Source organism: Ictalurus punctatus, chromosome 14, assembly GCF_001660625.3.
Source record: "Ictalurus punctatus breed USDA103 chromosome 14, Coco_2.0, whole genome shotgun sequence".
NCBI lineage: Eukaryota > Metazoa > Chordata > Actinopteri > Siluriformes > Ictaluridae > Ictalurus > Ictalurus punctatus.
The window spans coordinates 20995188-21016939 of NC_030429.2; the positions used below are offsets into that span (position 1 = coordinate 20995188).

The 21752-nt window shown below is 38.1% G+C and overlaps 1 long non-coding RNA gene across 6 annotated transcripts; it reads left to right on the forward strand.

Annotated features, from left to right (window-relative positions):
- The first annotated feature begins 4072 nt into the window (after positions 1-4072).
- Positions 4073-21028, forward strand: LOC108275380 (uncharacterized). 6 transcript variants are annotated; one of them, XR_008397859.1, is made up of 6 exons: positions 4073-5412; positions 5583-6442; positions 8828-8881; positions 9792-9877; positions 15527-15615; positions 18090-21028. It is a non-coding gene; the product is annotated as an uncharacterized LOC108275380 (long non-coding RNA). The 6 variants fall into 6 exon arrangements; XR_006983611.2 differs by lacking the exon at positions 18090-21028 and having other exon boundaries at positions 4075-5412; positions 15527-16750; XR_006983610.2 differs by lacking the exon at positions 18090-21028 and having other exon boundaries at positions 4076-5412; positions 9792-9856; positions 15527-16750.
- Positions 21029-21752: the final 724 nt, after the last annotated feature.

Here is a 21752-nt window from a genome sequence, read left to right on the forward strand (position 1 = left end):
AAATCCTTGTTGCAGCAAACATTAGTAAGCTCAGTATAACTTACATCAATATACATGCATAAAGGGTGACGATATTGAGGCTCATAGAAGGGTGTAAGCGCAGGACGAGGTAGTGAGGACTTCTGCAAAGAGATCGAGTGTGTAGGTCTTTGACTAGTGACTCTGTGTCCAGTTACAGGGCAGCTAAAATGGATGCAAGACAGAGCTCAAACTCCGTACAAATGCCTTCAGTGGACTTAAGAGAATTTCTAAGAGAATGTGACCGTAATCAGAAATGCTATTCTTTTCTCTGGAAATTTCTAGAGGCTTCACAATTGTGACCTAAACATTAAGTACTATATTAATACTACAGGCTGCAGTCTTTTATCCAAACTGAGGTGTGTTATATTTAGTGAAATTCGGATACTCCTTCATTGTATTTTATAGTGATTATTCATTTTTATTACTTTTTTTCTGTTGATTTTTCTGCTAAGAGTTCAAATATATGCTTGAAAGACTTTTTTCATTCCTTATATTTTGCCTATGTATGAATTTATGAGCTTATTTCAGCAAGGAGTTTCATGCAGGTGGACACGGCAGGAGTGCACTTCCAGGCACCGGCACCCTGCTACAGACTAATGCCTCATTTGCCTTGACATCTTGAGGGGTATTTGGTTTCTTGATGGAACGCTGGACAGTGTAAATTGCTTGAATTTTTCGGATACTTTAATGTCTCTGCTGCATTTTATTGAGCTCTTATTTTAGCATTTGTCATAAAACAAAAAGGTGACCAGTGTCCTTCTCAACATTATACTGTAGAAAGTAGACATCATAATGCACCTTAACAAAGTTTGTGCATCTAACACATTACTAAAGTAAGACTAAACTTATTTCCAGGATAATCTTGTTAATAAACCAATGTCATTGTGGTGTAAAATTGTGAAAAATAGCAGTAATTCACATAAGCCCTCATATTTTGAATTGTTGCATGTGTTGGTTTGATCAAATATTTTATACTTTTATATTTTACAGGGTACATGTTCATGAAAATCTTTTAATTAAGAAAATATTTGGAAGTAAATATTTAGAGTTTTTTTTTTTTTTTACTAAAAGTTATGTTTTGTACTGATGTACACTGATGAGTAAAGGATAACATGTTGAGCAAAAAGAAAACTAAACATACAGTAATTATATGAATATTATAAACTAAAATAGTATTTTATATCTAAATATTTTGAGTTTATGAATAATTACAAAAATTGTTAAAGGAGGGGAAAATGCAGTAGCATTCTAATGTGTGTGTGTGTGTGTGTGTTACACCACAACTGTCTGTATTTTAGTGTATACTGAATTCATTTATAATTTTTTTTTTAATTATAGCTCAAAGCTTCATGTTTTGTAGAAGTTAATAAAATTGTATGTAAGGTTTTTATTTAATGAATGACAATTTGAGGCAGAAAAAACAACTTCTGTACCAAAATGTATAGCTGTCATTTGTATTTGAATTGAAATTAAGTGATGAATCTATAAAACTATGAAATATTCCAGTTTAATTATTAGTGCAAAAAAATTATGCTCTTGAAGAAGCATATTTCTTGAAAAATCATAGTACATGCATAATGTATATACATATATACATATACAGCCATATACATTTGTGATATATTATTTATGGAGTCATTTGTGCACAGGAGGATTTTTTCCTCATTATTTATTATATAATTATCTATATATAAACAAGATTCCCTGTAAACATACTTGACACTTAATTCTACCGTTTGATAGTGTCCTAATAAAAAATATACCTTCATATATGTATACATGTGATAATAATATAGTTGTAGTTCATCTATTTGTTCCACTTCATATGATACACTGGGAAATATATAAGCTGTATAAGATAAAGTGAATGATAAGATATAGAAATATGTTCTTTTTCCTGGTAAACATTTAGCTTTTTTTTTTTTTTTTTATAAAACATTTTACAAAGATTTACATTAAGATTAGTCATTTTTACACAAATACTAAATTTTACTATTTATAATGCACTTAATAACCTAAATACAATATATCACTTGTTTAAATTAGTGTTTTCAGTTATTTTTTAAAATACTACATTTCTAAAAAAAAAAAAAAAATCTGTGATGGCAAAAATAAAAAAAATGTTAGCCTTATTAAAAATATTTGAATGATTTGATTAGCGCAAAGTCAGTGCCACCCCGGCTCATGGTGGAGATGGTGAGTGTAGAGCGCAAGTGTATCTATGTGCGTGTGGGCGGGAGTGTGTGAGAACCTGGTCACGCTCGGTTGATTCCAGGGGTCTTAGGTCAACGCTAGTTAATAAGAAGTGCTGTCAGGGGTCTCAAAGGTCGTCCCTTAGGGGCTGACCCTCTTGTTAGAGACACTTAATGTGTGCACAGTCTTTACCTTGTCAAATCAAACAAGCACCACAGAGTTTCAATGGGCTCTGAACGGCCCCCTGAGTCACACTTTCGCTCTATAGGTCACGACCTTTCGTTCTCAACCAGTGGTTAGTAATAGAGCAGTCCTTTAGGCACATAATGGCCAAAGGTCAGACTACTTCAAAAGCAGTGGGTGGGTGTCTGTCATGGAGACAGCTAAAGGAGCAATGATGTGGCAGTTGGATTCAAAGAGTTTGTATATGTGTGTGTGTGAGAGAGAGAGAGAGAGAGAGAAAGCAAGATATGCCTAAATCCTTTACCGTAATAATATGAACATATAGGGAAAGAATACACACGAGACACTGTTTCAAATTCAACTTTATTTTAGTCAAACTTAAAGAAAATGGTGTTACTGTTTTCATTAAGGCCCTTATGGATTAGCCACGTGCTTCAAACATGGCATAGCAGCCATCTTGTGTTATATAGTCCCTGAGAGTGAGAGAGTGGATTGGTTGTGAGTCACCACATGCAGTTCTTGTCCATTGCAGCTTGCCTTACTACAGTAAATAGAGTACCATTTTTATACGAACACGGAACGGTACATTTCTACGTGTTAAAGTCAAGGGTATTTGCATTGTTTTGCATTAGGTTTCATTAATACCGCCTGTTAAAAAGGTTCTTTTATAATAACCCACTGCTGATGATGAAGTGCATCAGGTCTTCTGAACTTCTTTTTGCTCTTCTTTATGACATCCCTAACCGTCCTACTCTACGCTCACGTTTTCACATTCGGTCTGAAACGTAACAAATGTAAGTCAGTACAGTTAATGCAGTTCGTTTTTAGACGTTTCAGGCAATGTTGAAATTCAGGAAGCTTACAGCTTAGTGACAGGCATGTGATCGGTGACACTTACTCAATCCTCTTTTACATGTAGTTAAAATATCCAATTAAATATATCTATGTATGTTTTATCTGCCCCCTTAAAATAAGCCTGTGGATTGGTTCGAGGCTGTGGCGCGATGTGACGTAGGGAGTACCTCTAAAGAGGCTGAATTTCTTCTTCTTTCTAAAGCACAAGCTGTTATAGAATATTATGGTTCTCACGCGCTAGAACACACAATTATCCGGAGAAGGCTATAACCTGCTCGCTTGAACTGTTCTGTTCTGGCTAAATCAGGTCCTCAGACACTGCCTTTCGAGTATGTGGCAGTGTTGAATTGGGAGTGTGTGTGTGTGTGTGTGTGTGTGTGTGTGTGTGTGTGTGTGTGTCTGTGTGGATAGACACAAAGCAGCTCTTTAAAACAAAGTCAGTCGAAAAGCCAGGTCTTAAACTGTACCACATAAAATTAAAGCAGCAGCCATGTTAGACTGCATCTAAACAGGCACCAAGCTACTTTCAGGAAAGAGAGCAAAGGTTTCCCCCACCTTTTCATTAGTCACTATCCAATTCAGGCTTGTAAGATCTCGATCATGAAAAAAAAATCATGTGAAACGACATATCAAATTAATCCATTAAACGCAGATCAAGTGTTTTACCGTTCACTGTCTTTCCTCAAGAGAACGAGAGCTAGTAAGATGGGAGGGAGGGAGGGAGGGAGAGGGGGGGCTTCAAGCACTAAGTCCAGCCCAGGTTTTGGTGGGAGACGTATAAAGAGGCAGGAAGTTTAGTTTTTTCGTCCTTATTTATTTATTAATTTATTTAACAATACCATTGCTGTAATATACCACAAATGTAAAATGGTAATTGGCAGTTATGGTGAAAGAGGGCGGGTCAGAAAGCCAGAAAAATATCATTGTAGCACAACTGAAAAAGATGAAATATGCCGATAAAGCATAAATATACGAGACTGTTCCTCTCGTAAGGTGTGGTTCTAGTTCTTCTCTCTTTTTTTCTCATTTTCTTGGCTTATTTTCTCTATGATTGGATCAGGGTGGGATTTGAGTAGGTGTGGTACATAGATGGAGCCATAGGGGACTAAACAAGAAAAAAAAAAAATATTGTGAGGGAGGGCATATGAGGAAATCGGTGTTGCAGGGGCGGAGACTAGCTTTTCTGTCTCCAGTTCAATTTCTGCCAATTCCCCGGACGTTCAAGGTACTTTGCTGATGGTCTCAAAGGAGAGTCGAGAGTTCGAAAGCATAGTCAGAACAGAGCAGGGTAAATTTAGCGGCCGTGTTTAATTGCAGGCGTCGTGGGAGCACGGACTTATTTTTGTTGAATATTTTTATCTCGTCGGGATTATGCGATCTCAGAAATCCAGAATGGTACGCGAGTGCATGCAGGGTCTCTACACTGGGGGAGGAGTGGATTGTATGTCACACTCATTCCCTCCCTCTCTCCCGCTTTCTCTATCTCTTTTACTCTTACCACCCTGGATTTGCTGCCTTTCTTCCCTCCCACTCTTGCTCTCCCTCTCTCTCCCTCCCTCTCAAGTGCAAGACCATGTGGGGCGTATGATGAGAAAGAAGCTCACCCCACTGAGTCTCATATTTCAACATTAGTCAGCTCTCTCTCTCTCTCTTTCTCTCTCTCTCTCTCGCTTTCTCTCTCACTGTCTCACTCACTCTCACTCTTCTGTCCACTATTTCTCTGGCTCTCTTTCCTATGCTCCCCTCATTTCCTCCTCTCACTCCTCTCCTTAAGACATGGGGGAGATTGCTGGAGCTAAACTGAAAAAACGTGGCAGGGAAGACGGGAAGAGAAGGAAAAAGGAGGCAAAAAAAGCTGCTTTTTCTGCTGCAAGGGCCTCCCCACCAGCGGGCCTAGCCAGAAAGGGAGGGCTTCTGCTCTCCTAATAGGATTTAACCCTCTGTCTACAGCCGCTGCACTGCAGCCGAACCAAACCCTGCCAACAAGTCACACTCTTCAGCGCATTGCTTGAGGTTTCATGCGCCAGTTTTTCGGAGATTACTTTGTTTCGTTTTGGTTTTGAGTTCTTCGTTTATGCCTCGCGATGAGTATCAGTTGTTGCTTTTTTCTGAGTGATTTGGAGCGCGGGATCTCTTTGGACATAGAGATCTATACAGTAGGTAGGTCTGTATCTAGTCTTCCACCATTTTTATGTGCAGGGCTGGGCTCCATGAGGCCCGCTCTGCTTTGCCAGGTACACATTTTGGTCCTGCCTCAGTGCCAACTTCCTCTGTCTCATTCTTTCATTCCTTTTCCCTCCCTCTCTGCCTCTCTTTCTCAATTCTGACAGGGGTAGTGGTGTTCGGGAGCTGTGTCTGGGACAGATGCCAATTGCTCACAAAAGACTGAACAAAAAAAAAAAAATTCAGGCCACCGGACCAAAAGCAGAGCAGAGATTTTTGCTGTGAAAATGTTACACAGACACGTGAGAGGGAGTGCGGAGAGGAACGTGGCTCCCCTTCTCTGGCAGATTCTTCTTCATGCACAACCTCTCCCAGAACTAAAACCCGAAATCCTGCTCTCTGGAACACATGCTTTGGAGGAAGTAGTGTACTTCCAGAAGCTGGTCGGTGCTGATGGTTCAGAAGCCCAAGAGGGAAGAGAGAAAGGCACAACTGAGAGACGCCAAGAGGGGAGGGAAAGGAGGAAAGAAGGAAAACGGAAGGAGGAGGAGGGGAGGACCTTTTCCAGCCTGTTAAATGTTCCCCAGGCCCAGCCAAGGCGAAGGCAGGCACTGCATGCTGATTTGCATTCAGCGGACATGCTAATTGTGTGTTTTCTAACATACTCCATTCATTCGGACGAGGCTCTAGTCTACAGACGGGCTTCATACACGCCTCCCAGACACCCGCGTGGCCTCCTATTGTTGCTGAGGCTGCTTAACCGAGCCGAAGAGCTCCAGGCCCGGGCCAAGGCACAATGCAGAGCAGGGGGTTAGCCTGGATCTCTAGGCTGCTGTGGAGAGAGGAGAGAACGGGGAAACACTTAGCTAGAGCTCCCTTCTCCGATTCGGAGTGCCTCTATCATCTCTATCCCTCCACAATGAAGACGATATTGCAGGAAAATGACCTTTCTGAGAAGGAAAGAGGCCTGTAGGAAGTCGAACCTGAGTATCCGAAACACTTTTAGAGCCTTGAGGGTTAGATTTCTGTAAGTTCCGTTGAGATTTTTTTGTTTGTTTGTTTGTGATTAGTTTATACGTGTGTGTGTGTGTGTGTGTGTGTGTGTGTGTGTGTGTGTGTGTGTGTGTGTGTGTGTGTGTGAATTTTTCTGTTCTGTTTTTCGGTGCTTTTATAATTTTACAGAATTTCCAGACAGATCAAACGATATTTGTTCCTCTTCAGAGTATGACAGGTGTACATAATACGAACATAAAACTTATCATTGTTGCGGCCATAATATTTAGAATCCTATCAAGGTAATTAGGTTTGATATTTTTCAGGAATAATTTAGCATGTGAGTTATTGAAAGTTTGTTAATGGGTTTTTTTTTTCCCGTTCCCCCCATTTCTCCATTTTATCACACATTTCATGCAAGAGACTCTCTATTCATTCGTATTGTGCATTAAGGTAAATATTCAGATATTGTTGAGCAGTTCAGCAAACTAGTGATTTTTGCAGCATTATTTTCCAAAATGGCGGCGTAATTGATTTAAAATGGATTCTGCTACCCACAAATATTTTCAGGAGAATTCTGAATTAGCCTATGGTGTAACATAATGCAACTCATAGTACTTGGCAACCTAGCAACCATTACCTCGTATACTAATATTATGTAATTGCTGTTTTGAAGGAGAATTTATTTTGTATTTTTAAAACATTTTTAAACTTATATATATATATATATATATATATATATATATATATATATATATATATATATATATATATATACCAGCATTTTTCAATTTGTACATGTTTTATGATCATTTATAAATTGTGTACGGATACGCAATTTAAGGAATTTGATTTGGGGAAAAATCAATTGTAAACAAACATTATATATACATATAGTTAAATGATGTTATTTACATCACTGTATACACAGCATGCCTTTGAGTCTTTACTCTTGCTTACTTTCATTTCCTGGTGGAATGTACTAACAGAGAAATATATTATTGATAGCGAAGGCAGTAACAGACAGGATTCTTTTGATTACATCCCCTCAGTCTCTTTATCTTGTTAAATATTTGAAGGGTGTGTGTGTCTGTGTCTGTGTCTGTGTCTATGTCTGTGTGTGTTCGAGAGAGACAGAGAGAGAGGAGAGAAAGGGGAAGCGACCCTAAAACTTGACTTCGACTATTTTATTCCAAATTTGTGCCATTTCACCAATAAAGTCACACAGACCCACACCTCATTTGCGATTGTTTCCAAAACTGTTACTATAACGTAATATAACGTTACTAATATCCTGGATGCTAAGCAAACTGCAGTAACACGGTCTTATTCCTGAGGAGACAAGGCTAGAGTCTTAGTGAAAACTAGCTCCGCCATTTTGATTTCATTTTATAGAAGTACAAACGTCAGTTCAAGCTTTTATACTTTGCAACATGTTCTTTCGCATATTTTTGCTGATGAGGCAAATATTGTCGTATTGGCACTTTCCCACATGCGCACCCATACTATTTATTTATTTATTTATCTTAATAAGAACATTTTCCTTAAAGATATGATGTTTCATTTAAAAAAAATGTTTTGCCTATTTGATTTGCAAAACCGTACTTCTGAAAAAAATATAAGGAAAGCGAGATTCGATTTGATAATGCTGGTTATTTATATTTAAGTACGTCATAAAGCCGGCGATTAAAGAAATTTAGGGTAACATTAATAGGTGTTGCTGTAAGATCAATAAACAAAATATTAACTGTATTCCTGCACTGTGTGCAATGTGGGATCAATATATTTCTCGATTTCTCTCAGGATCACACTCGTTCTCTCTCACTCACTCGCTCTTTCTTTCACACAGAAAAAGATTTACATCAATAAAGTAAAGCAAATTATTTTTAATACTTCAGCGCAGAAAACGCCACGTGTTTGTGTATCTGGGTGTAGGTCAGTTTTGCATAATATATTCAGTGAAATCTGTTTTGAAGCCCACGTCCTGTGCAAAGTTTGCATGTTTAATTGCAGAGGTTTGATTTCAGACTTGTTTGTGTGCTGTATGCAGGTGTGTGTGTTCGGTTAACGAGAAATCTAACACACACACGTGATTTGTTTCGAAGCAGACGTAATGAATGATATTAAACTGAAATGAATTTTCTGACTAATCGGTCGGTTTCAACGCCGCAGTAATCTAACCGCCTTAATATGGGCGACGTCCAACCAGTTTAAATAAAGGATCGTATTAAATAAGCTAAATTTTTCAAATATAGTCAGTGACTTTATATAATATATCGTATATTATAGTATATGTAATAAATGGTTATAATATGTCTACGAAAATAACCAAATTCGCTTCCGCGTCCGCTGTTTATTTTAAATTACAAGCAATGTCTGAGTCTAAGTTAGAGTGACCTTTTGCTTTGTGGTTTTTTAGGGTTTTCTGAAGCTTGATCCTGTCCTACACACTCTGACAAGGATTTCTACACAGGTGAGTGGCACGTGCGCGCTATTTTACTTGAAAATAAACGACCAACGTTTTTGCTGTAAAAAAAAATACAACGTTAAAATGTCTTAATGTTTGCAGAAAGAAATGTTTGGTCCTTATTACTTTTCTTTTTTGGCCACGTTTAAGGGGACTCTAAATACTAAAGTAAAATTCCTTGGAAAAAATATGGTGTTATTTATTTTCTCATGTACACATACACCAAGTTGTCCGTTTGCCGTTTTGAACAGTTTCAGCTTTGGGTGCAATCCAGCACACTTTAGAGATTTTCCTACTAAATCTGGTAATGAACCAAAGAATCAGGTTTGTTTGGGCAGCGAAATCAACAAACTGTGATAGAAATACAACTTTCAGCCAGCTTTCAAGGAAGTTTTTATCCATTGAAAGTTTGAAGCACAACTTATTATGAAATAAACAGAAAGATTTGGAAAAAAAAAAAAAAAAAGACATTTGCTCTTTTCAAATGTGTGTAAGAGTCTTTTTTCTGCATGTGGCTTTTACAACCAGTTAGAGTCTCTGTATTTGACTCCACAGTAAAACAGTACGTACGCATTCGTTTTTGTAAAGCACATTATGACTGGAATTATTAAATCTATTTAGTGTGTTACGAAACTGTTCTTTAAACCGTTCTAAAAACATTTCTTGACAAAATATGGAAAATGAAATGCAACACTGAAACACAAAGCAGTGATAATAATGAATATGGAGAGAATTATTCTCATATCAGGTGAGGTGGCAAATTGTCTGCACATAACGACTACACAGCTCTGTATGCTTCCATAAAAATCAGTTTGATCAGTTGTTGATTGCGCTGTAAGTTTCTTGTCATCCATAACTTTTTTTTTTGTTCTTGTTGCATTGTTACTTTGTGAATTTTTTTTTTTCATTCCCGAAGGGTCCGAGCACCACCATGATGCCAGCTGGAAATCCTGCAGATAATTGTGACACATGTCCATAAGCGTAGGTGTAAATCCCTTCATGGTAAATAAGCTAAATATTCAGTATAGGTAGTATATTGATATCGCTGGCCAAACACGGCATTGTATAATTACATGCTTAAATGATGTATATAAATAATAAATATAAAACAATTTTTTAAAAATGGCATATAAACAATGAGGATGAAAAGATGACAGACAATTAAAGTCAGACTTTTTTTTTTTCAGGAAACATTTAATTTATTTATATTTTTTATAGTTGAATAGCCACAACAACACAACAACAAAAGCTCTCATTGAAGCTTTTTCTTAATTTATATTATATTTATGAAAACACAAATCAAAACGGTCCATTTTCAGCTTCCTGGTTCTTATAGTGGAGCTTTACAAGACACAAGCTGGTTCATAGGAAGTTATCTACTAAATGCTCTCAATGCAAAAAAAAAAAAAAAACCCAAAAAACAAACAGTTACTGTTAATACACTTACCTAACAATACTGGAGTGCAAAATAAGTGTTTGATCATGACAAAGAGCTTATCACTTTTCTACTGAAACCAGTTTTGGCAAAAAAAATTTATAATGTTGCACAGGCCTTTTTTTTTTTTCTTCGTCTTTTTACTCACCCCCACAGACTACATCCACTCAAACATATTCTCTTTTATTGCACAGTAGTTCTTGATTTTTCAAAAACTTGAAAGGAATTTTTTTTTTTGTTATTTATTTATTTTTAAAGAATGTTCACTAAACCCTCACTAGAATACATATTGTCACTGTTTAAAAGAATATAAACAGGTCCCTTCCTCTCACATCCATTTCTATGCCTAAGGCATTGGAAAAATGACTGACCTTCTGGAGAGTCTCAGTGAACATTGTGAACATTAGCCAGCGTTGTGTAGATGAATATAAGAGTGCAGCGGTTTGGGAGACTGGGAATGAAGGACTAGACAGGGCTGGCAAGAAAAAAGATGGAGTGAAGCGAATTAGCATTTTCTTATTAGGCAGCTTCATTTTTAGTTGACTGACTTGTCCTGGACTCTTTTGGCTCCACCCTCCACTCCTTGACCTTGGATAAGTGCCATAAACTGTTGTTTTCCACTTGTGTCGAAGTAGTGGCAAGGGTATGCGGTACTTCTGAAACCTCCACTACTTGTCTACCCTGCCCTTTGTCGTCGTCGCCCCCCCCCCCCCTCCCCCCAACCCCACCCCACCCCACCCAGATGCTTTGGCTAGAAATACAACCTGCTTGTGCATAAGGCACTGAGGCTGTGGCTCTGCTACCCCATCACTGCTGTATGATATCTCCTCTGGAATTCTGCACATGCCAAGCATTCGGTTACTCAGCCAGATGGTGGAAACATCTTAAAGACACCTCTGATATCTGTTCATCTAGAGAAATGCATCTAAACATGTATGGTTCATGGAAATATTTTCATGGATAAATATACACATTTAATTTCATATTATCAGCAATTATTGTTTTGCTTTGTTTTTACCTAAAGGTGTACTGGAAGCTCTATTTCAGTATAGGACCATTTGCATCCAAAAGGGTTTAACGAGTTGAAAAGTACAAATAAACCGTTTAAAAAAAAAAACGCAAAACTTTAAGCTCATTCTCTTCATTGTTTTCTTTGGGCAGCAGCCTATTTCTGCTTGGCACGTATAACCACCCATATTGTGTTTATGAATTATAAACCACATTACATAAGTGCCCACTACACACATATTTCCCCACCACCTCCTATACTACCGAAGCGCACTCACAGGACCTCTAGAGTGTCCTTCTGCCATGGGCCTTTGCCCGGGTAGAGTTCCGAGGAACAGATGGCATCTCTGCATGGCATGGGATGTCACAACGTGATGCATCTGAATATATAGGGAAAACTGTCCAAGCAAACCTTAAATGCAAAAAAGGATTCAATAAGCTTACTATGATTTTGGTGAAATTCAGCGTTTTTTCAGAATAATCTTTCTGTAGATCTTCTTTTATTTGCTCAGTGGAGAAGAGTTGACCTGGTTAGCTACAAATAGTCTCAGTCATTAGTGCACTGCATAAGGTTAGAAATCCTCTGGTTTTGCTGTGGAGCTTTAAACAGTCAAAAGTATTTGAATAGTGCTCTATTAATAGCCTAGCAACAGATGCATTTCTGTCTTCCAATGGCAGAGGGGCATGTGCTTTGAGAATGTGTCAGCCTGACAGATCATCTCAGTAAGTCACTGTAGCCTGTCTGGATCAGAGCGTGCCCATTGCTGCTTCAGCACTCTTTGCTCCACTAGTCCATTCAGAATAGGACAGGTCCTAAAACATTTTTATTCACTAATTACAACAATAAAAAAAAAGTCTCTAAAAGGCCCACGAATGGAGAAGTAGTATGTAACCAAACAGTTTTAAATCCAAGTGACAGTGCATCATCGCTTTTCCCTGATTGAAATTTAAATTCGCGACTAAACTTTAGAAATTCGAATTTGGTCCTTGGATGTTGGCAAGTCTTAACTTACTTAACTCAAAACAGGATGCAGCTGGTCTCCTGTGTGAATGGAGGAGACTGCATCAGAAACGATTAGTGGACGAACGCCTGATAACTTTATTTTGACCTGTCACTGAGGTGCATTTTTTTTATTACGTTACCAAATGTTTGCTATTGAAATTATAGCTGAATTTGGCAAGTGAAAGCAGAAAACCGGTTTGTATGTTCAGATCCAGCCACGGAAATTTCAGCTCTGGGAAACAATGGGACCTAACTCAAGACAGATCATTGTGGCACTAAGCCCAGTTTTGTCTTGTAGATTATATATACTGTTGGTGATTTGTATTGGCTCCGAACAATCCATACTGTGGTAGCATATTCTTTCTGCTACTGAATGTTTTGTGAATGTACTGGGGAAGTCTCATCCAGAGCTCTCATTGATGGCTGAAGTTCCTCCCAGCAGACCATCCGCAGCATTATTCCCTGCAGGATTATTCATTTAATTTCACAGTCTCCACAATAAATCTGTTTGGCCCTGTTACTTGTGGTATAATAGTGCAAATTTGAAACTCTTTCCAGCTGATTCTTGCTAACGTAAGAAGATGATTCCGATGACCAAATTCTGTATGTGGACACTGTAGGTTCATATAGACAGAAGATTGACAGTAGTACTGGTGAAATAAAATGAATCAAGTTTTAGTGTTCAGATTGTTTCCTAACACAGTGCCCCCAGATAAGGTCCACAGATAAGGCCTCAGCATACTTAACGTGAAGAGGACATCTGCAAGGGTTGCGCAAATGTTTACAAGCTCGCATACTTTCTGCAGTTTTGTTTTGGCCATCGCCTATGAACGCTCCAGTCACAAGCTTTGTCAGGTAGATTGCTTGTCCGTGGATTCACCAAGCTGCCCTGTGCAGGACACGTCGCCTCTACACGGTGTCCATTTGCTCCATAATTATGTCACATTATTCGTGGAAGTCTGGCGACCTTTGTCTCCGCATGAAGTATGCTGACGACTATGCTCCAATCTCTCCCACCTCGTCACTCAGTCATTTCTAGTCGTACTCAAACACAGTATTGGTCCAGTTGGACCACAAATGACAAACAATTATGTAACTTAACAAGTTTTTCTGTCCAATGAAAACACGAAACAAATCAATTGATCTTGCTTTTAGGATGTAAATGTGAATAACATTTGCATAACTGAAAAGCCAATTCGTTTGAAAGGGAAAGTACACCGTAACACAAAAGGTAATTAACCTTTGGCAGATTTTTTTTATGCTAAGTTTATCCATGTGAACATGATCCTTGTGAATTCTCAGTACTTGGAATTACTGAGCCGAGAGAATGCAAGTAGAAGGGCTGTGGCCTATTCTTAAAAAAAAAGAAGTGTCTTTTGTAGTTAATTTGCTCAATCTCGCACCAAAAATGAGATGTCTCTAAATTAATGGAAGTAATCATATTCCAAGAAAGTAAAAAAAAAAAAAAAAAAACCTTATCACAAAATGAGATTTTTACGAAGAGTCGTAGGTCAACTCTTGTGGAAACTCACCACTCAGGTAGGTTTTCACTGGGATTTAGGCCAGGGGACTGGAATGGCCACATCAAAAACTTGATTCGTTGATCATTTAGGCATTTCTGTATTGAGTTGGACATATATTTTAAAGCAATGTCTTGGAGAAATGGTGGCCCTATTCTCACTGTGCATGGGGCAAAATGGGTCTGTGTACTCTTCCACTGTGTACTCTTCTATCATTACAGCTCAGGTTGTTTTAAACTTCTTAGCTATCTTGATTATGCCTATAAGGCATGTAGCTATTTTATAGCCATTGCCAGAATAATGAAGGCCAACAAACTTTCCTCATTCTATTTGTGCATTGTTGAACCTTTCCCCTGTTGACGAACAACTTAGGAATTCAGCTCTCTGTGTCATCTCATATTTATACCCCAGTGAATCGGGAAGTCGTGGAAGACCGTTGAAGAGACTCTAAACACTCGAGTGAACTTAAAAAAACAAACATGTAAACTACACAGTTTGTTCATAAGAGTCATAAGACACATCGCTTTGTTAATGTGTAAAATACTGCATGTTTTTTTTTTTTCTTGGAATATTTTTGCTTAAATTGGTGATTTGATATCTTTCGTGAACTTAAACGAATTAACCATAACATTTTTAATAACCGTTAAAAAAAAAATCCATCTCAGGCAAGGGTGCCAAAATTCTAGAGCTGACAATAAATATGTCATGGCATCCTTTTACCATCCGGTCATGATAGGATTGCATATATGTTTTTATCCATGCTTCAATCTGTTCCTGTTTGTGTACTCAAGCATATGCTTTACAGCGGGTCTCTGTTTAGGTCTGTTAGAGTCATTAGTTACATTAAATGTGCTGTATCAACTGCAGAGGTGATCGGGAGGTCATGGTGTCTGTCTCAGACCACCACAACGTCTACTCATCCAGGCTGGCTGCACACTTGTGTAATAGGAGCTTCTAGCATGTATAAATAGTTGTTTCAAGCCTGCGCCTATTAACCTGGTGCCACAGGAACCTTAGGCTCCTTATTTAGCCTTAGCGCTTCTCACATGACTGCACGGATTTCTGAAAAGATGCCTGCGGAGTTATGATTCACACAAATATCCATATTCACAGCACCGCAGTGAATGAATGATATTGCCGCTTTGTTAAAATTCTATTTGTTTGAACTTGACTTTATTTGTATGTCAGTACACCGTGTGTGTTTTTCTACACATCGGTTTGATAAATACTACAAACTCTCTGGAATATACTGAATCAAATAGGTTGAACTAACAAAAAAGAAAAATGCTGTGGTTAGCCCTTTTAAGGAATGATTTCTTTTGATCCCCTGTGAAATTCACACCTAATATGTGGAATTTATCGCTGGATGTGACAAAACATATTTTTCATATTTCTAAACAAGATTTTATTTAATTGTTTCACCTAGGCTGATTTTAGAGATACAAAAATATAAGAATGTGCTTCCAGTTATCAAGACTGCAGTTCTATTGTTGTGAATCACCAGTGAACTGTCAGTCTGTCATGTGACCAACAGATTTGCGATTGGTTGGTGCAGTGCATAGCAACAGAAGAGACTGCAATTCTTCCAATAAGAAGCGTTTCATTAACTTTATGAACACGGGCCTAGATCAACTAATGGATTTAATGAGTCTTGTTCTTTTTGGGGGGGGGTTTCCATGCTACAGATGGAGGCGAGAAATGTTGAGGCACACTAGAAGAATGCATCAACGGACAAACTGGAACCCGTAACAGGAAAATGATCTTTTTGATCAAGGTATCGTATGCTTCCGTGAGTAAAATTCATCCTGGGAAATTTTAACGTTTTATTCATAACTATATATTTGCAAGAAAAATATTCATTTTGTTATTGCTCTTACTGTGATTCTGTACACTTGACAAAACCCTGTTTCCAGCCTGATCCGGACCAGCTGACCACTCTGCAGTGCATTACACTGTCCTTTGGGGTGAGGTAGTAGGTTGTATAGTTTTAGGGTCATACCCTTGCTGTGAGATAACTATACAACTTACTGTCTTTCCTGAAGTGGCTATAATATCATCGTTATGATGTGAAGTGACTGCATGCTGCTTACTGCTACAATTGGCGTCTTTTCTTCTGATCTGTTTAGCGTTAAGTAACTCATGACAATTTCATGAGTTCATGCAAAGCGCTAACTATATGTCTTCGTGTACTTCTTTCCCTAGAGCTGTAGACTGCAAACGTGACTTGTTCATTGTAATGTATGAATTTACTGGACAACAATCATCTTGCCTGACAAATATATGTTTATCTAGTTTCAAGTAGTGAATGGGCAATGTCCAGATGTGCAGCTGGGGTGATATTCATCTATACGTGCTTGTATTGGATTGGACAATGCTTTCACTGTACTGATATGATTTTTATTTTGTATATACAGTACCAATGAGTAGTGATGTTCTGATAATTACCGTGCAGTCCATGCTAACACAGATGTCTGATGATTGATAATGCTTTCCAACCTCTATAAATATGAAATCACACAAGATTAAGAATAATGTAAAGGCTGTCGAATCATCCAGTCTCCTTCCTGTTAGCCCTGTGGGCGGTTTCTGGTGTTCGTACAGGATGAGGTAGTAGGTTGTGTGGTTTCTGGGTAGTTGTTTTGCCCCATCAGGAGATAACTATACAACCTACTGCCTTCCCTGGAGGGCAGCGATTCAACACCTGGTGTACCAGCAGGGGGCAGCACTCACCCTTCATCACTGTTTCCATCAACGTTGTGACGTGTATGTGTAGCACTTTATAATGTGTTGTTGTTTATGTACATGCATAATGTCATGCAATGATGTTGTCTTTGGGTGTTTCTTTTAAGTGTGGCAGAATGATCATATAAGGAAAAACCTAAATAAATGAGTGGAGAAACATAACAAGTGCCAAATGCTTCCAGAAAGGTGTACTGCATGATACAATTAAACCATTAACATCCTACCATGCTCTGAGCAGCCCACAATTTTGGACCAAGATGACAAGAAGAAAAGATCTGAGTAACTTTGAAAGAGTGCTCATTATTGTGGCCCACTGATAGCATGAGCTTCAGTCACAAAGTCTGCTCATCTGGCTGTGTTTCAATAGGAATAGTGATTAACATGACATCAGAATTCAGATCTATAGGAAAGATAGTAAACATGGTTGTAAATTGACGATGAAAGCGCACATTCAATGCTTTGATGCTCGTGCGTTAGTGAGATATGTAAGGAAAAACAGAAGCGCAACTGTTGTTCAGGTGACTGAGAATGTCAACTCAGTGAGATCAGACTGTTAGCAAGAACCACAACTACTTAGCGAGAGATATTATAGTAGGGATGCAGTCTCTAGTGACAAAGAGGAGTGCAAAAACCACACAAACTGGTTTACAGCGATACGGAAAAAAAGTGATATGTAGCGTACACCAAGCGAACATTACACTCTGGAAGAATCGCCGTAATATGTTGTGGAGTGGATATTGCCAGCATGGTTTGGGTCCACTCGTTCCCTTTGAGGGAAAGGTCACTGTAAATCAATACAGTCATTCTGACTGATCATCTTTTTCCTGTGATGAAACATTTTCCTGATGCAAGTGCTCTCTTCCTGGATGATGGAATGGAATGCTCTTAAAGATAGGTCACGAAGGATAAATGAATGGTTTGATGAGTTCATAAATTATATAAGTCTTATACTATGGCCTTCACAATTACCAGATCTCAGCCCAATTGAACACCTGTTGGAGGTTTTGGACTGACGTATTAGACACCACTATCACCAAAACACCAGTTGAGGAACACCATCATACTGCTAAAGGATGGCTCTTGTTACACTTTACTACTTGGTGCTAATCATTAAATGGGCTAAGATGAACTGCAGAGAAAAAAAAGATAGATGTTTCGCGACGTTTAATAGTACATGCAAAAATATCAAATCATACTACAGGGTGTCCTAAAAGTCTCCATACATAAGGGAAATTAAGACTTTTTAGCAAAATGTCTTGCAAAATTTTCATACTTATATATATATATATATATATATATATATATATATATATATATATATATATATATATATATATATATATATATATATATACTTTTTAGCAAAATGTCTTGCAAAATTTTCATATATATATATATATATAAGTGAAAATTTTGCAAGACATTTTGCTAAAAAGTGTATATATATATATATATATATATATATATATATATATATATATATATATATATATTTTTTTTTTTCAGATAGCCTTTAAGAACCCCTTGGACAAAAGAACATATTGAAATCATTCTCATGGCTGGATCGGCAAGCTGTTGTAAGGTTGTGATGGACTTTAACAGGAAACATGGCGAGCACATCGCATGTGACACTGTCACCAAACTTGTTATTCAAAAAGACTGGATGTGTTGCGGAATGACCAAGAAGAAGTAAACATCCACGAACATCCACTGATGAAGACATAACCAACGTGGTGCTGGCCGTATATAGTCCCCTATGTATGGAGACTTTTGGGACACCCTGTATATTTGTTCCACATACACAAAATGACAAACACAGCAATAGAACTCAGTCTTCTAGTCTGTTATTACAATCATAATATGCCAGTTTTATAGTAAGAAAATAATACATTTTTCCAGAAGCATGTAATAGTCTAGGGAATATCATCTTTCTCAAGAGGCAGGAAAAAGGTGCCACAGACTTGAATTCTCATTTATACACAATGTTGATAAGCACATGGTATATTTAACAGAATAATTAAGTTCTACAAGGCTGATATTCAAAGTATTATCATGTGTATATTGTTAGTATTTGATATGGGAGCTGCGAGGTCCAAACACGACCTGTAATTTAATCATGTCTAGGAAGTCGAGAAGTAAAAATAAAATAAAATGACTTACAAAAAGCAGTTGTACCAGGCTCTCTGACGTATATGGGGAATTAGAAATCCAGATTCAGCATACAGCTGTTCATCCTAGTTTAGCAAACAAGCAAGCATCAATCCATGATGTTTTGAGAGCAGTTTTAATTCAAATTCAAGCTACTATGTTTTAACCCATATGTGTGCTACCCATCTACCAGAAATGGTTCTTTAAACATAAAAGTGTTTATAATTCTACTTTAGTATCCACTTGAAATTTCAGAATTTTATCTAAATACTAGTTGTTTTGATGCTGTGTTTTTATTTATTTATTTATTTATTTATTTTTGCCGTGAGAGGAGCTCTGATGAAATGATACTGAGCTCTCACCCTCAGTGCAAGAGTCCCGCAGAGAATGTACAGAGCTTGGCCAGATCGCTACAGTGAATTAGAAATGGTGCCACCTGCTGTTTGGTATCATACAGCAACTTGTGCAAGGAAGTACAAGGGGATTCTGCATAGTCCTGGGAAAGTCGTGTTTCTGTGAAATTCACAGGGTTTCCTGGATTAATGCATTTGTGTGGTCAGTGCAAAACGTTCTCAAAGAGTCAAATGGGTAAAAAAAAAATAATAATTGTGTGGTATATTTATTTAAGTGGGCGCACAGTAGCTTAATGGTTAAACCTCACACCTCCGGGGTTGGGGGTTCGGTTCCCGCCACGGCCCTGTGTGTGCGGAGTTTGCATGTTCTCCCCGTGCTACGGGGGTTTCCTCTGGGTACTCCGGTTTCCTCCCCCAGTCCAAAGACATGCATGGTAGGCTGATTGGCCTTTCCAAAGTGTCTGTAGTGTATGAATGGGTGTGTGAATGTGTATGTGATTGTGCCCTGCGATGGATCAGCACCCTGTCCAGTGTGTACCCCACCTTGTGCCCCATGCTCCCTGGGATAGGCTCCAAGTTCCCCGCGACCCTGTAGAATAAGCGGTATAGAACATGGATGGATGGATGGATATTTGTTTAAGTACAGAAGTGGAAAGAGTTTCAATGAGAGGGCTGCCAGACAGTCAAGACCAGGAGATCTTAAACTGTGCAATTTTGGTAAACCTGTTTCCACTGTAGCATCAGTTCTTGGCTAACAGGATTGAAACCCAGTGAGGTGATCTGCTATTGTAGCCAATCCCCCTCACGGTTTGGCATGTTGTGTGTTCTAACATGCATTTCTGCTCACCATGGTTGTAAAGAGTGTTTACTGTATTTGAGTTACTGTAGACTTCCTATGAGCTCAAACCAGTCTGGACATTCTGAAAGTTAAATTACTTTTTTTTTTTTTACCTTGATCTACCTGATTTTATGCATTAGGCTACTCCCACGTGATTGGCTGATGGGATAATTCTATGTTTGACCAATGGTACAGGTTTCCCATTAAAGTAGCTGGTGAGCGTATTTACTGTATGCACTGTATGTCTATACATATATTATACATACACAAGATTAACATAGTACAATGTTATTTAATGTTCACGCAACAAGTGTTTTTCATACATTTAGAGCCATGTGAAATATCCTTTTCAATAAAAGTAAAAATGAGTCCCTACAATTCATTTTTTTCCAGTATGCTGTATTGTATAATTTAAATATGTACGCTTTGTGCACTGTTTTTTCTTTCTTCTCCTTTGTAATTTATTAATGCGCATATGTCTTCATGTCCATTCATGTAGTGCTAAGGGTGACATCAAGCATTATGAATTAGAAATCTTACAGTTGAGTAAGCAGTGATGAAATATCTCTTTTGAAATAGTTACTGAAAGCTCTTTATTGCAAAAGCCATATGCAGAAGCACATGAGGTTCATACTCGATGTCATGAAATCATCCAGACTCTTTAAAGCATGCCGTCTCACTGCTCTGGGGGAAATAGGCCGAGAGACACAGGTAGTGAGGAATAGAACAGATTTCTGGGTGTGTTGCAACACAGTGCTGGTGTCTTCATGTTCAGCACCCCCAGGGAAACTGGCGAAGGCTCTGCTTTACTTCAAGTCGGGAGTAGCTCAAGCAGAGGCAGCGATCCAAAGGATTTCAACTCATCATGTGCTGAGAAAAACAGGGCCAGGAACAAACCAGCTGCTCATGGCCCCTAGAGCCCTGTACTCCACCCAGGATATGGAGAACAAACATGTCTACCCCATTGTCCATGTGCTCAACCAGTTATCATGGCCAGCACAAAGCATGCAACAACTTTTTTACTCATTTTATGATGTAAAAAACAAAAACATGTCTCCTACACATTCATTAAACATGCTTGTTTAGTCCCTTTGGACAAATGTCTTCTGTAGATATACTTCAGCTGCGAGTACAAAATAGCGCCACCTGTTGGTATATCTGGTACACTGACGCATGCCCACACATTAAATCTCATTCCGGTTGTTCATATTTCCAAAGGTCAAAACCAACATCCAGTGTATTTTCAACTCATGTCATATTTGTTGCATCAGCTCTGTATACTGCAATTAGCAAACTCTCACCATCTGGTGCGGGTGAGCATGGGTTTCCTTTTGAGCCTGGTTCCTCTCAAGGTTTCTTAATAATAGCATCTTAGGGAGTTTTTCCTTGCCACTCCCTACCCTGGGTTGCTCATTAGGGATCTTGACATGGATTTCTGTGTAGAGAAAGACATCTGTCTCATAAAATATCTTGCAGGTTTGAAATAGAAAAAGCAAAGTGTTGCTTCGAAGACAAGGTAAAGAGAAAAAGTTTAACATAATTATACACACCATATATATATATATATATATATATATATATATATATATATATATATATATATATATATATATATATATATATATTAGGGATGTTGTGCAGTAGGTGGTCAATACAGTCAATTTCCGAAATTCAAATTCTGACCCCCAAGAACTGAACATTAAACTAAAGAAAAAAAATCATGCAATTTTCCTAAACATAAAGGTCTTAAAATGTTATTACAGCATGTTATTACAAAGGCTATATTGCCACATAACTAGCAGCTAGCAGTTTAAAGTAGTATGCCTAAAC